The sequence below is a fragment of the Adiantum capillus-veneris genome, chromosome 20 (assembly GCF_014529385.1).
Source record: "Adiantum capillus-veneris isolate H3 chromosome 20, ASM1452938v2, whole genome shotgun sequence".
Taxonomy (NCBI): Eukaryota; Viridiplantae; Streptophyta; class Polypodiopsida; order Polypodiales; family Pteridaceae; genus Adiantum; species Adiantum capillus-veneris.
In genome coordinates, this window is record NC_140950.1 from 89,638,746 (window position 1) to 89,656,223 (window position 17,478).

Below are 17,478 nucleotides of genomic sequence, written 5' to 3' on the forward strand. Positions count from 1 at the left end.
TCTTGACGAATTGTGGAAACAAGTCAGAGAGGCCAATGAAGCCGATGACCTAAGAAGACGAGTAGACAAGACTGGTGATGAACGAGGAGTGTTTCTACCACCAATAGAGGAATTTGAGACTGGATCTCAAATGAATCTAGACGTGCGATCGTATTGGGGCGACAAAGGATCTGTACAATCTATGGATAGTCAACCCCATTCGCTAAGAACACTACCATCCTACATGGGAGAGTACGAAACCAAGTCAGATGTGGTTGCAATCCCATCACAGAGACTGTCTCCCAACAAGGCCATCGATTCAAAGGGGCTAGTAGATATTCTATCTACCCCAGTCACCTATACAATAATGTTAGCCGAGTTGCTCAGAATAAGACCAAACATGTGGGCTAATGTGGGTAAATGTCTAGAGAAATTTGGTGTAAAAACCCCAATGACTCAAATCGAGGAAGGCATCAAAGAGATTGAAATGCATCAACTAATTACTAGGCCAGTGCCATTAAACAAGGTAGGCGAGTATTACGAGGGAGAATATGGAAACACCACCCTTCCTTTGGAATTCAATGGTGTAAAAACCATGGCAATCCTTGACAGTGGAGCTGGTGTGCCATTGAAACCAAAGAGGTTTGGAAAAAATGGGGAAAACTTGCCTTGAGATCCACACGAATGACCCTCTAGCTTGCAGACGGACACAAGGAAAAGCCCCTAGGACTGCTAGAAAAAGTACTTGTTACTTCTTGTGGCATTGAATATGAACACACTTTTGCTGTTGTTGACTTTGGCAAGAAGAACAACTATGACATCATTCTGAGAAGACCATTCATGCGACAATTGAAAATGGTCCAAGATTGGGATTATGACCATATATACCTGAGACATATGGAAACCATAACAAAGGTAAACTTGAGGGACAATAGCTATAGGGATGTGACAAGAACACCGGTTGAGGAGTTTGATTCCGCCACAATAGCAGGATCAGAACTTCCAACTTGGTTAGGTAAGCCTAAAGAACTGTGGATGTGTGGAGCTTCACAATGTGGTAGCTTAAAATGTGAGGAATGTATCCTAGAGCGGGTTATAGAGGATATGGACTATATCCCAGAACCATTTCCTGAAGAAGAGTTAGAGCCTTTTGGATGGGAACACATCTTGGCTACTCTGGACGTGTGCGCCGTGGAGGATGCTCCCACAACAAAGTTTTGTGATGAAAATGGCTATGATGTCGTTCCTTATTTTGCAGTGAGTGTAATCCAGGAAAAAGAAGATATCTAGACATCAACAAGCTCTCGAAATAAGGAGCAAACAAAGAAATGTGGAGAATCAAAAGATGAAGAAGACGACGAGTTCTATGACTTTGTAGAACACTTCGAGCTTCAAGAAGATCAAAGACCCAGGAATCAATGTCATCGCTACACAAATAAAGTGCATCAAAAGTGGATTCCAAAGTCCTCCGTGAAGACACAGCCACCACAAGCATCCTCATACATGGATCCTAATAAGGATGCAAAGACTCAGCTAGGAGGAATACGACCAGAGAAACGAGCTAACAATGCTCTAATCAATGGGCTAGAAAAGTCCTCCAAGAAACTACCACCCACGAGCAAACAGACAGTAACTTTCCACTACCAGCCAAAAAATCAAAGGAAAGTACAAGAAGTCAACCTTGCTGAGGATAGTAGCGATAGCAATGAATCTTACGACATTTCCTATCATCAACTTAGGCCATCACTATCACCAACCCCTTCAGCAACAACCATGACAGGTCAAAAGAACAGGACAACAAGTCAAAGCCAAAAATCTCGACAAATTTGGATACCAAAAAGCCAGATCGGCCAAAAACAGATATGGATCAAGAAGACAAATATCTCTAATGACAAATCACAAGATCCAACACAAAAACAAAAACAAGGAAAGCGTGCATGAACGGGTAAGAATACCACAAAGTCACAAGCTTTCACAACTCAGGTTTGGGCTCCAAAGAAGTTGATTCAAGCACAAAAAAGTCAGGAATTCATTTGGATTCCAAATCAACCACAGTATCAACTTTCAAAGCCTAAATCCCGCCCCCAACGAGGCGTACAAGGGCTGAAGCAAAGACCACTGTCGACTCACACAACAAAAAGGTGGATCCCAAAGAAGTCTCTTCAAACACAAACGAAGCATGGGCAAGTATGGGTTCCCAAACGAGCGAAAACAACAAAACAACCAATAATTGCAAAGAAATGAGTCCCAAAGAAGAACAACAAACAGCCTCTTGAATTCTTACAATTCTTCCTACGATTACAGTACAATTAGAAGAGAGCAAGTCGCTTCTATTGCCTTGTTCACATGCATACCATGCATTCTGCTATACTCACTTGGCTGAGAAAGGAAAGTGCCTGCTTAAGGATTTCCCTGGAGTTATTTCTCCAAAAGCCCAATCCCTTCTAAAGAAGAAGCCACTTGAACCATGCCCAATAACAGGTGAGAAAATTGTTTCAACGGGTAAGAAACACACCATTTTTTTAATCAGGTGGTTGATTTTTGTCTTCTCTGATGTTTTTTCAGAGTCGAGCTGCTTCAGAACTATTTTCAATAAAGACACCGGGAACGATGCAGTGATGCCTGCATACAAGACACCTGTGGAGGTTTTGCTTGATGAAAGTGTCCCTAGTAATGCTAAGAAATCTGTTTCGAAAACAACAGAAGAAGAACAAAACTTTGAGGTAAAGGAGCAGAGTACGACTGGTGCTGAAGGGAAAACCCATAATGACGAAGATGATGTGTTAATTGCTAGACACTGGCGTGCAGGTGACAAGATCAAAGACCCTGAGAAAATGAGGCCAAGGTGGCAAGAGTAAGTTTTTTCATTGATTAAGGCTCTAATAAGTGATCTTTTGCTGCACGGCTTTCTAAAGATGATGGTCGTGTAGATGTCAGGCTGGAGGGAAGTCCCGAGGAGACCCTTGCTCAGCATATGCGAAAGGCAAAAAAAAAATAAAATCGAGAAGAGTGCAGATGAGAATCTTGAAATGGAGCAAAAAAGCAAGGAAGAGGAAGAGACCCAGGGGCATCCAGAAGAGGAGATAGACATAGAAGACACTAAGGAGATGCAGAATACCGGCACAAGTTCTCACCCTAAACCCAGAGCCTGAAACAAATTATAGTTTGCCCCCCCTATGTTTCTTTTTATGTAACCACTTCTGAAATTAATATAACTTTCTTTCCCATTCGACGTCTCTTTCATCTCGTGCCTAATTTTTAAACATTGTGTATTTTTATTGTATGATTTCAATCTGTAGATATGTCCTAATTGCATATTTAAATTTGAGTCTTGTGTAATTTTGCATCTGCATATATGTTTTCAGTTGAAGAATGGCGCCTTGCAGATAGGTTCAAGGCTGACAAGCATAATGGCAGGGCTGACATTCGTGCAATATGGAATTGGGTGTTGTCTCCTCCAGTGCTCGTGTTTCCTCCATGGTATAGACTGTGTAAAAGAATCCCACTGATATGGCCAAGGCCACCACCTCCGTTGAGCGTCCAGCATAGGGTTCTCATTTTGGACCTTAATGGCTTACTGCCCAAGAAATTTGATGTAAAATATGGTGAAGAATTACCCTATTGGCCGAAAATACACCATGTTGTTGAAGGGGATACACAGTTTTGGGTAAGTCCCGATGCAGAAGTGTTTCTGAATTTTTGTTTCAGATGGTTCGAAGTGTGGATATGGAGCTGCTATGAGTTTGAGAAGCTCAAACGCACGCTAGTGACACTATTCCCAGACCACCACAAAAGATTCAATAGAGTGGTAAGTCAGGCGCAGTGCACAAGGGCCCCTTTTAAAATGGGCGGGACAGATAAACCGGTGTTCCACAAGAATCTCAAAAATTTTCCCGACCTACCACCTGACACACTTATCTTTGATGATTCTGGATATAAGCTAATGTTTAATTCATTTGGATCATTTCTTGTTTTTCCCAATCTAGAAAAGCAGTCTAAAGAAGTGCACGCCTGTTTTCTGTCAACCATTGTCATAAACAGGCTGGCACACTGGTTGATCTCATTAGGCAAAATTTGGACTCACAAAGGGGCCCTTTAAGGAGTTTGACTTTACCTCGCTCTACCAAAACGGGCGCATGGATAAATGTTTGCAAACAAACTCCAAATTTGGCGGAGGTTTGACAGTTAGAATGTCCTCTTCAAGCTCTATCTACTGATATATAGCACACCATGAGATTCCTCATATTTTAGAAGATTCTTTTTTTTATTCACTTAGATTTCAATAGAGTTGTCACATCATAGGTGAATCAAAAAAAAGAATCTTTTAAAATATGAGGAATCTCATGGCGTGCTATATATCAGTAGATAGAGCTTGGAGAGAACATTCTAACTGTTAAACCTCTGCCAACTTTGGAGTTTGTTTGCAAAAATTTATCCATTCACCCATTTTGGTAGAGAGAGGTAAAGTCAAACTCCTTAAAGGGCCCCTTTGTGAGTCCAAATTTTGCCTAATGCTAAGGACAGAATTGAGTATACAAAGAGGACTGCAATTTGTGAAGACGGACAACCTGACGATTCCTATGTGTGTCATATTTATTGAAAATGGCGGATTGGCTTTTTCCAGAACAAAGGAATAGATTTTTTTTATAAAACAAAAGCTTCATAAAGTCTGTGAAGTGGGAGACTTTTGTTGATGGATGTAAATGGAGAATTACTCAGCTTTTTTGTCAATCAATGTAACAGAATTCATGTATAATACATTTACAAGCAAGTTGCACGAAATACGTTGTATTCTATATTTGAAGTATCTTGCAAATAAAAGAGAGAGAGGGAGAGAGGAGAGAGAGAGAGAGAGAGAGAGAGAGAGAGAGAGAGAGAGAGAGAGAGAGAGAGAGAGAGAGAGAGAGAGAGGCTGATTAGGGTCTTTCAGAGAGTGCATCTTCTAGCGAAGGAGGAGGAGAAGCAGGCAGGAGGAGGGTTGGCAAGCAAGTTGTCAATGTTGCATCTTTCCTGGTTAGAGTGGACTCATAGAAGCACATTGATTTTTCTCTGTCCAGTCCTTTTGGTGGTGGGCGACTTGGTGGTGTGAAAAAATGAGAAGAGTCAAATAGGTACTTGTATGATACCGGTATGATACTAAAAAGTGACTTGTTTCAAACAGAGTTCAATTTACAGTTAAAGGCAGAGTCAGAGAAATGGATTCTGCCATCATGTTTGTACTTATATTGTAATCTCCAACTTGTATGATACCAGTATAAAACCATTAAATTTCCGCCTTTATAGAACCAATTTATTTAAAACGTAAGGACATGTAGTGATTCAAAGGGATAAACAAAGATATTTTTTTATTTTAAAAAGGAAATTTGGACAAAAAATTTAAACAAATTGATTGCTACAGCTCAAAAGGCATACTATTGTAGATAGACTCACCGACATCAAGTGATATTGTATATAGTTTTGAGTTGCTAGGATGGGGTATCATGGGGATTTTGATTTCCCGAACAAGATGTGAATATTGAACACCTCTTGCTTTTTGTCCAAAAGCTCGTAGGTCTTCTCATTTAGCATACAATAGTTAAACCCTTTGATAACATAGGATCCTCGCCCAATGATATTGTCCCAGTCATATTCAGCGTCAGAATGAAACTCCTCAATAGTTGCAGTACATTTCACAATATAGAAATCCACTTTTTCTTCATTTTCATTTGGTGCGGGAACATCAAAATTATCACCACCAATAAGAGCTTGACTGAGGGTGTCATAGTGTCCTTCATACGCTGCATCCTCATTTATTTCGTCATCATCGTCTTCCCCTTCTTCTGTAGGCTCCAAAATAAGGTATGTCCAGAAAGGAACGTGTGACTTGCTCACACATCTCCTCCACTTTTCCTGTCTACATGCACTACAGAAACAAGATAGTGAACGTGTTCTCAAAGAAGTTGTATCATGCTCTGAATATGCAGAAATAGAGTGCATTGAGCGGGTATTTTTTACAGCCTTCACATCCCAATTTTTTCCCCTTTCGACATCCCCCAATTCAATCACCCAAAAAATCATGCTTACATAACAAGAGTGGGATGCATAGGTGGCTGTAGCACCATCTGACAAGGTCCATCTCAATAATGCCACAACATCTGCAACACAATCTATCTTTGGGAAGTTTGGCTACAATGGGTATTGAGTTAAAGACCTTTTTATCAATGCTCCCGCACCGCAGTGTTCTCCCTTACCATGGCCGGATCCAAAAAAGCTCCAAGACATTTTCCATCCTGTAAAAACACTGTATATGCATTTTATTCAATGGATAGAAGAAGATTAATATACTCTTGGTACGATAAAATTACCAAAAAAACACACGTATTATAATATTACTGATGTTAGACAAGCATTTTATTGCAACTTTAATGCCAATATTATAGGTCTCTATATTAAAACCACCTTCAGATAATGTTGTTGAACATGGTATACCTGGCAAGGAAATAGAATGGTCTTCTTGCTTTGAATTGTGAAGCTCATAGCCAATGACGTCTTATGTTTATACCAAATTGCTTTAACCATTCTACATGTTTCAGAAAACAGTGTTGAACAAAATGTGTGTCATGTTGCTTGTCATCTGAAATGAAGAAGTGAATTGTCTTGTGGATGTCACCTGCATAATAAAAAAATCATAAACTATTGAAGGCTTAATACAAACGAAATAATAATGATCTAGGGTGATGTCGTTACCTGCAATTCGGAAATATGTTATGTGCACAAAAATAGTTACTTGACTTGACACCAGTGCATGGACTGAATCTCATTTTGTTCATTGAAACTATAATTTTCGGCAAGCTTTGTATACATTCCTTATGTTGTTCTCCTTGCCATCTATACACAATAGCAAAGAAGCTAATCTAGAAATAGTGAGGCCGAAGCAACTCCAAGCTCCGAGCGCAAGAGGATGAAACGTGACTCGTTGAGGCCTTTGGTCAAAAGGTCTGCAATCATCTGGTCACTTGGACAGTGTTCAACCATAATGCTTCCTTTGCGTACTTCATACCTGACATAATGATAGTGGAAACCAATGTGCTTTGACTTATTATGTTGAACATAGTCTTTTGCAAGACTAATAGCACTTTGGTTGTCACACCGCAAGGGTGTGCTAGAAAGAGGAGAGTGACCAATATCAACCAGCATTTGGCGAAGCCAAATCAACTCACGAGCTGCAAGTGATGCCGCAACATATTCTGACTCAGTCGTAGAAACTGCAACACAATGTTGTTTCTTGCTGGTCCAAGAAACAAGACAACCATTTATCAAGAAGCAATTTCCACTAGTAGATTGCATAGATAAATGTGAGCTTGCCCAGTCTGCATCTGTGTAACCCAAAAGAGAAAGAGATTGCATAGAATCTGATGTGAGTTTTCCTCGATAGACTAAACAAAAATTTGTAGTTCCTTTCAAGTATTTCAATACACACTTTGCAGCAGACCAATGCTTAAGAGAAGAACATGCAAGATGTTGTCCAAGATAATTAGCAGCAAACATAATATCAGGACGAGTGTTCATGCCAACAAACTGAAGACATCCAATCAAGTTATCATAAGGTTGATTTGTGACAAGTTGACCGCCATTCTCAGAAGTGTTCTTCGTAGAGCTCGCAAGACAAGGTGTGTTCGTTGAATGTGCAGATTCCATACCAAATTTTTGACTAGTATCTGCAATAAACTTTGATTGTCGAAGGAATAAAATACCTTTTGTATGGTTTCGTTGGATTTGAATGCCAAGACACGAGTGAATCTCTCCAAGATCCACCATATCAAATGCAGAAGACAATAAATTTTTCACTTGCTGAAGAAATCCTAAATCATTGGAAACAAGGATGGTATCATCCACATACAGAGCAAGAATCACAAAACTGCTACCTTGGCGTTTTATGTATAGGTTGGGGTCTGAAGAGCAAGAGATTAATCCTTTAGAGGTGAGAAAAAGATCAAATTTTGTATACCAGGCTCGCGAAGCTTGTTTGAGACCATATAGTGCCTTATGGAGTTGAGCAACAAGGTCTTCTTTACCTGGAATAAAAAACCCTTCTGGTTGTTCCATATAAAATTCCACTTCGAAGTCACCATTAAGAAAAGCAGTTCGCACATCCATTTGATGAGCTTCTAAATCAAATTGAACAGCAAATCCCAATAAAACTCGAACACTTGTAATGCGAACAACTTGTGAAAAAAGTCTCTTGATAATCAACACCAGCCACTTGGGAGTAACCTTTTGCAACTAAACGCGCCTTGAACTTGTCAAAAGATCCATCTTTAGAGATAAGATAATCGTACTCTGCTTCCATATCCTCTTGCCATTGATCCTTTTGTGGTGAAGAGATAGCTTTATCATAAGTAACGGGATCTTCAGAAGTAGAAAAAGCATTATCAGCAATATTGTCATCATAAACATGACATGATCCATGTTCAAAATCAATAGGCAGATCAACAAAAATATCAATATCATCATTGGAAAGATTCGGAATGGATGGTTTTGAAGAGGAAAGTTGCTCTATAGGAAGATTTTCATCATCTGAAAGAAATGGAAAAGCCTGAAGAAATGATTTAGTATCTTCAGAATCATCCATGGACCATGAGCCTCCCATAAGCTGTTCATTAAAAGTAGCATCATGATTCACAATTACTTTCTTGGAGGAAGGGTCATAGAATTTGTAGCCTTTCGAAGTGTCAGAATATCCAATAAAAATAACTTCAAGACTAGGTGCATCAAGCTTTGTTCGTGTTTCTTTGGCAACATGAATATAAGCAATACATCCAAAGGTTCGAAAATATTGAGATACAGAAGGAATGTCACCTGTCCATGATGTGATGGGTATCTTACTAGAGGGCGCAGTAGTAGGAAGATGATTCTGAATAAATATTGTTGTCAAAGTAGCTTTAGCCCAGAAAACACGAGATAAGCCAGAATGAATCAACATACATCTTACAGCATTGAGAATAGTGCGATTCTTTCGTTCAGCAACGCCGTTCTGTTGAGGCGAATATGGAATAGTGTGTTCATGATGAATTCCACTGTCAGCACAGTAACTCACAAACTCTCGAGAAACATATTCGCCTCCATTGTCACTATGAAGCTTCTTAAGGCGACGACCAGTTTGAAGTTCCGCAGCCATGTGGAATTGTTTGAAAACAGATAAGGCCATTTTTGTCTAAGTAGAAATACAGTCGTATACCTTGAGAAATCATCAATGAAAGTAATGAAGTAGCGATATTGTGATCTCGAAGAAGGTAGAGGTCCACATATATCAGTATGAACAAGATCCAATATGTCATGAGAATGAGTTGTATTTGAGAGAGGAAAGGGTTTACAATTGTGTTTTCCAAGAGTAAAAAATTCACAAATTCCCATATGGGGATGGGCTTTAAGATCCATGCCATTAACAAGATCACGACGTTGAAGATCAATGAGTTTTGAGAAATCAGCATGAACAAAACGGTGATGCCATACTTTGCAATCATGATCACCTGGAGTAGTGACAACATTTGCTACAACATCATTGAGAGAGATTTCAAAAAAATTACCGTTTCGAGGAGCAGTGGCTATAGTCTATCCATCTTTCTCAATCAGACATTTGGTATGATCAAATCCAACAAACAGACCAAGATCAACAAGTCTAGCAACTAAAAGAAGATTACATTGAAGATCTAGTTCATGTAATAATCCTCGCAAAATTCGAGTGGAAGAAGATAAGGTACCAATATATGAGTCTCCAATACCCTTTACTTGACAAGTAGTATCATCAGCAAGATAAACAACACGTTGAACTGGTAGTGGATGATAGTTATGGAGCCACTTAGACTGATAAGTCATATTTCCTATAGCACCAGAATCAACAATAAAAAGTGATCCATCACGTACATGAAGTATTCTGTCTGGAGCAACTGAACATAGGACGCAGCTTGTTTTGGGTACAGTGTTGTTTCGATGTTCAGTAGCATATGCTCTATTACGATCTGTGTCGAATCGACGCTTATAGCACATATGAGTGGGATGATCAGATTGTCCACAATATTCACAAGAAGAAGAAGAGGAGTCTCTAGATAAACGTGGTTGTTTCGTGGTAATATTGTGTTCTTCATCATATTGACGTGCCCAACAATCATCTTCAGTATGGTCATTTCTATTGCAGTAAGAACATTGGTTATTAGGAAATTTGAGATGAGAGAAAATATTACCGTGACGGGGCCACCTATGCGATTTCCTCGTTGAAATGGATGCTTTCGAGCATAAAAAGCACGTTCCATCTATGTGACTCAGTATCCTCTTGTGAAATCATAGTTGTATCGTGATCAGCATTAGGACGTTCTTGACGTTGAGAGTATTCAATTAAAGACATGCATGCTTGGTCGAAATCAAGACCATGTTTATTAGAGAGAATAGTAACAATGTTATCATAAGAAGAGTCCTTCACCGTATCAAGGAGAAGTGTAATTAGTTGCTTTTGTGGAACACGATTACCGGCAGCAGCAAGTTGATTAATAATAGATTTGAAAGATTCAATATGTCCCGTCATGTCAGTACCAAGTTCATATTGTAAATTGTTAAGAAACCCCCTCAAATAAAGTATTTCTATAACAGATTTCTTCTGAAAGTTTGCAATAAGGTACTTCCATACGTCGTGGGAAGTAGGCAGTTCATATATATCAAGCAAAAGGGAATCAGTAAGAGCAGAAAGAATATACGGACGAGCTGCTTTATCATGTCGTTGCCAATCCGTATAGGCAACATTCCAATCTTCAAATATATGTCCTTCAATGATAAGCACGTTATCATTATCCATATCAACAGGCTGAGGCGGACAAACATGATTTCCAAGAACAACTGTTAGAATTAGGGTTGCAGAGAAACGCACACAGCTTGGAGAAGACAAAGGAAGCTCAAGGCACACAATAGAGAGTGTATTACTTAGTGTGCAATGGAAAGATGGATAGCCCTAGAGTGATGGTCGTATATACAATGCACGGGGAGAAAAACCTCCTAAAGAGGGAAAAAATGCCCCAGCGGTCCTAGTGTGTTCACACACATCACTACCACATGTATATGGTAACAAATCCCCCCCTGGAGTGATGCGGTGAACGAGAGATGGCACATGAGTAAAGGGAAGTGCCATGCCCTGAGGACAAGATTAGTCCACAAAGGGGAGTAAGCCCAAAGATTTGCGGAAAGCTTCAAGCTTCTCACGAGACAATGCCTTTGTGAAAAGATCTGCAAGGTTGTCCTGTGTTGGCACATAAGTGAAGCTGATCTCTCCTGCTGAGAGCCTCTCCCTGACATAGTGATAATGCACCTCAATGTGCTTTGTGCGAGCATGAAAACTGGGTTCCTCGCAACTGCCAATGCGCTCTGACTATCAGTGTAGATAGTGTTGGCAGTGTCCTATCCAACACCCAAATCAGCCATAAGGCGTCTGAGCAATACACACTCAACCGTAGCTAAGAAGACTGCCCTGTACTCAGCCTCACAACTCGAAGTGGCCACAATAGGTTGCTTCTTGCTCAACCATGATATACATGAACTGACAAGCATGAAACAAAAACCACTTGTGGACACTTGCGTGTCAAAACAACCAGCCCAATCTGAGTCTGAAAAAGCATGTAAGTCTGGCGGCAATGATCCCCCCTTGGGATAAAACAAGCCAAGATGTAAAGTGCCACTAAGGTAGCGGAAAATCCTCTTGACAGCCTGCCAATGCTTAGACCTTGGGCTATGCAAAAATCTGCTAACCTGTGAGAGTGCAAACTGAATATTCGGCCTCGTGTTGCATACATAAATGAGGCAGCCAACAGCAGTTTGGTAAAAAGTGACATCAGCAGGATCACCAGCATCATGTAGACTCAACTTCAAACCTGTTTCCATGGGAGTGGCAATAGGTTTGCAATCCATACCCAAATAATGATGCAACAGCCCCAAATCTTTCATCTTGAAAGTAGCATTCAAATCAGCCTTAAATTCAGCAATATGTCTCTCATTTGGTCCAGTGATCAGCAAATCATCAACATAAAGAACCACAATGAGAAGTACATCACCCTCACGCTTTACATACAATGTGCTTTCTGTTTGGACTGTTACGAAATCCCTGTTTGACCAAATGAGTGTCAGCTTTCTCATACCAAGCACGAGGAGATTGCTTCAACCCATACAAAGCCTTGTTACATTTGCACACTTTTTCCTCTTGTCCTTTTATGACAAAACCGCGAGGCTGCGTTACATAAACTTCCTCAAATATGTCACCATTCAAGAAAGAAGTAACAATGTTTGATTGATGTACATCACAACCAAAATGAGATGCCAATGCACATAGAAAATGCACAGTAGTCATACGACAAGTGGGAGCAAAAGTCTTTTCATAATCTATGCCTTTTTGTTGTGCATAACCCTTTGCAACAAGTCGAGCCTTATGGCGATCGATCTCACCATCCGGCTTCCGTTTCAACTTGTAAACCCACTTCGTATCAATGGCCTTTTTGTCAGGAGGCAAATCACATAAAGTCCATGTGTCATTTTCTATAAGTGCATCATATTTTGATTGCATGGCAGCCATCCAATTTTCTGAATTATGTGATTCATCAAAAGACAGAGGCTCCTCAACATCATGTAAGCTAGACATAGCCAAAGCATAACAATCTGATGCATAATATACTTGGCGACAGCCTGAACGAGTACGACTAGACAAAGGTGCGTCCAATTTACTGTCACACAAAGTGTGCACCAGCCATTTTGGCATAGCTCTAGCCTGCTCATTTTCAGCCCTTTCCTCATCAAGTACATCATGTACATCTGCATCAGTAATAGGCTGATCTAAAACATTTTCAAAAACCCCCATAGACTGTACATTTGCCTCATTGGAACTTACATTCATATTTCAACCACTGAAAAGAGGCAACAAAGTGTCATAAATGTCCTGTGAGCTTACATTACTGTCTCTGGTACATGACAGCAAGGGCTGAACAGAATCTTCCACAAACACTACATCCCGTGAAACCAGAATACGTTTTGTTTGTGGATGATACAACTTGTAACCTTTGCTTTCAGCACTATAACCAACAAAAATACATTTGACAGCCTTATCATCCAATTTTATGCGCTGCACTTGTGGCACCAAAGCATATGCCAAACAGCCAAAAACACGCATGTGCTCAATAAAAGGCTTTCTATCATGCCATGCTTCATATGGAGTAATAGACTGCAAAGATTTTGTAGGACACATGTTAAGTACATAAGTGGCACACATGATGGCCTCAAGCCAAAAAGAATGCCGTAAAGCTTGACTTTTGACCATACATCGTGCCATTTCCATCAGTGACCTGTTTTTCCTCTCATCAACACCATTTTGTTGAGGTGTATAAGGCACTGTACATTGGTGTTTTATCCCACGACTAGCCAGAAATGCATTAAAATACATGAGACATACTCCCCCCCTCGATCGAAACGGAAGGTGCCCATAGTACGTTTCGAGACATTTTCAGCCATAGCCTGAAATTTTTGAAGCACATAAAAACTTCGGACTTTGCTTTAAGCGGAAATACCCATGCATGCGTGGAGTAATCATCAATGAAAGTCACGAAGTACAGGTAGTTTCCCAAGGACGGAGTTTGCATGGGCCCACAAACATCACTATGCACAAGCTGCAACCTGCATGTGGTCCAAACTGAACCATCCTTTGGAATTTTAGAATGCTGCATCTCACCCAAAATACAAAGTTCACAAACATGTTTGGCAGGTGCTTCAAGAGGTGGCAAAGAAGAAACCATATCAGATTTCTGCAAACGCAGCAAACTAGCAAAATTCAGATGACCAAAACGTGCATGCCAAAGTTTTGCATCTGAAATAGCCCTTGAATCTGCAACAGCATTTGCAAAGTTTTATCCACACTTGTCATACAAAGTGAGCTTATACAGCCCATGGCACAAAAGCCCAGATGCAACAATTTCATCACCAAAACTGAGATCATGAACTGTACATCTGTCATCCACAAATTTGACTACAAGTCCAAGTCTAGCAAGTGCGGATACAGACAAGAGATTCTTCTTGATCCCAGGTACATAAAGTGCATCAACAAGTGTAAAGGAACTGCCATTAGTAGCAATGAGCACAATCTTTCCAACTCCCTGAACTGGATAAGAGGCGTTGGTGGCACAAGTGGCTGAATTCCATGAGGGACAGACTCGAGAGAGGTAAACAATTCACGATGTGAGGTAATGTGCTTTGTAGCACCAGTGTCAAAATACCACACATGTGATTCTGCAGCAACTGACAAGCATGCATCATGGACAGGAGGATTGTAAGTGCACTCTGCGCTAAAAGCCCATTCTGCATCAACATCAGCATTACAGTCTCCTTTCACAGAAGACTCAACAATGGCTGCATTTGTAGTGGAACCAGCATTTGCAGTGGAACCACCCTCTTTCTTCTTAGCCTCTTTGGCCTTCAACTTAGGACACGACGCATCTTCTTTTTTCCCTTATCACCAGAATTTCCAGACGAAGTACTGCCAGCAGAAGCATTAGGAACATAATTTTTGCCACTCGCAGCAGAACCATAAGAAGTGGATGCATTACTGTTACCACTCTTTCTTTGAGAAGCAATAAAAGCCTGTTCAACTGCACGCTGCCTAGTCCTGTTTTTTTTGGAAAGTGACTCTTGCAACAGCAATGTGCATAATGCATCAAACTTGACAACTTCAGGATTTCCTTGGGTCATCAGTCTCCAAGTACTAGCAAAGGTCTGGTAGGAATCTGGTAAGGCATCAAGAACAGTCTGCACAAGGGAGCTGTCCGAAATGACTTCACCTGCAGAAATAAGCTGCTCATTCATATCCTTGACACTAGCAAGGAAATTTTCCATATCATCTTGCTCATGCATAATCTTCGACTCCAGCTCTTTACGCAGCAAAGCAATTTTAGCCTCATTGCGGCTTGCATAAAGACCTGCTAGAATATCCCAAGCCTGTTTTGCAGATTTTGCTGAATGGATGTGAGGAACAATGGTGCGCTTCACGGACAACGGAATCAATGCATGAGCGTGTGCATCCTTAGCATCCCAACGAGCTTGTTCTGCCGTAGGCAAAACAACTCTAACAGCTGCAATCCTTGCAGCAAGACCTGCAACATCCTCAACATCGCCTATATCCTCAGAACCAAGACATACATCAATGACCTGCACAATGTTCCAGACACCTTTTGACACAAGAACATGTTGCATCATATAAGCCCACATAGGGTAGTTGTCCCCATCCAACCTGTTCTCAGCAACAAACATCTTGAACACATCTGTGTTGTTGTTGTCAACCATGGTAGATGCTGCACCTGATGTGAAAACTGCCCAAAAATAGGAGAAATGGTGCGGGAACAACCTGTGCTATATAGCACAAACCGTAGAAGACTGTAAGGCACTTGTTATGCAGAAAACGGCACTGACAGAATTTTTGCACAAAATGACGAAATAGCCTGTGCAGAATTGCCTGTAGTGGAGATGGAGGCCAAAATGAGCCCAAAATATTTGTCGACCTACGAACGCTCGCCAAAGCTCACTGAAATCAGAGAAAGTGAGCAGGCGTGTGCTAGAGCAGCTGGCGACTAAGCCCGGGAGGACGTGACTTGCTTTGATACCAATTGTTGGAATTAGGGTTGCAGAGAAACGCACACAGCTTGGAGAAGACGAAGGAAGCTCAAGGCACACAATAGAGAGTGTATTACTCAGTGTGCAATGGAATGATGGATAGCCCTAGAGTGATGGGCGTATATACAATGCACGGGGGAAAAAACCTCCTAAAGAGGGAAAAAATGCCTCGGCGGTCCTAGTGTGTTCACACACTTCACTACCACATGTATATGGTAGCAACAACATCAGAGAGTTCATCGCCTTCAAGAATTAACAACATCTTTTCTTTCCAACCTGGAAATCCTTGGCCTCAGGAAGGAGGAACAGAACGCTGGCGAGAAGGAAAGCCGTTGACGAGAATAGTCATAGCCATATCTTGTTGCGAGAAGACGTATAAGATAAGATCGCAGAATCTGCACACCATATATGGTGAAGGCCGCAATTGAGAATGAGAAAAATATGAGGACTGCATTCTGTCAACTATAAACGCAAGATGGATGCTCAAGGAACGTCCAAAGATGTGAGAGACGTCACCCAAAAAAGGCAGGGTAAAAGGAGATGTTAATAATAAAAGAGTCCTCAAAATAGAGTGATGTGAGGCGCAAGATTGACGGCCACAATACGAATAGAGAAAATCTAAATTTTCTTGAAAAAGTTAACGCCAAAATTAGAAAAAATATCGCGGACGCTTCACGAAGAAGGACGACGAAGAAAGCTGTGTCAAGCTCAATTGCAGTAAAAACAGCATAACTTTTTGCTGCGAACTTCGATTGACGCAAACCTAGAACTCAAATTGAACAGCTCGAGAAGACGAACAAGTTTTGGATGAAAAGTGCCATTGCACTATGCTTCATCGCGCTTTTCCCGTTTCTCCAAATTTTGAGCAGAAGACCCCCAAAAATTGAGATGAAGTTCAGGGTGTCATCAACAAGAAAATGTAATCAACAATTAGATTGATTAGCAATAAACACCACACAAAACACTAATCATATTCTTCTTAACACAAAACAACCACAGTTAACAAGAATCAATGCTCAAAAATAAAATTTGTAGCAATTTTGAATCTTACATGCGAATCGCATACACATACTGTTTTGTCATCATGAATTGAATCGGCGCGTGATCGTTACCGCTCTGATACCATGTTGAGATGTAGAGAGAAAGAGAGAGAGACGAGACAAGAGACACACCATATACGCTCCCAAAGACTGATTCATATTGAGGACAAGATACAAATATATAGGTGAGACCAAGTTGAGTAGTGTGACGCGACACGGGAGAGCGAAGTACATTGATAATGAACAAAGAATATACAGAGTACACAGAGTAAACAGATGGAAATAAAGAGTCTGTATGGATACAAAGTAATCATTACAAGAAGAGCATAGCTCGTTTCATAACCTCCCACCACCCCCGAGCTATCTCAATCACACTCTCACTCTCAATCTCAATCTTGTGCACAATCTCAATCTCAATCACACTCTCACTCTCAATCTCAATCACAATCACACTTTCAATCTCAATCTCTTGATGGCAACAATGATCATAATCGAAATTGCAACACGATCACAATCCCAATATCATGACACCCTGTATCGTCTACAAAATAGCCAAAAGAACATACTCGTGCAACCAAATCAACATGGTAATCAAATTAAAAACATCATTTTGTACCATCATAAAAGAGTATAATCACTTCTTGATTGGATCAAACAAAAGAAATATTACCTGTGTATAATTGTTTGTAAGCTAACCTGTTGCTGCTTGTAGGTTACCCTGTTGCTGCTAGCAATTTGTTTCTGTCATAACTTGGTCAAACGAACTCAGAACATAGACTTCTAGGTACTCAAAACG

The 17,478-nt window shown here is 40.5% G+C and overlaps 1 pseudogene; it reads left to right on the forward strand.

Moving 5' to 3' along the window:
* Window positions 1-2,597: 2,597 nt before the first annotated feature.
* LOC147432867 (uncharacterized) lies at window positions 2,598-3,183 on the forward strand (annotated as a pseudogene).
* Window positions 3,184-17,478: the final 14,295 nt, after the last annotated feature.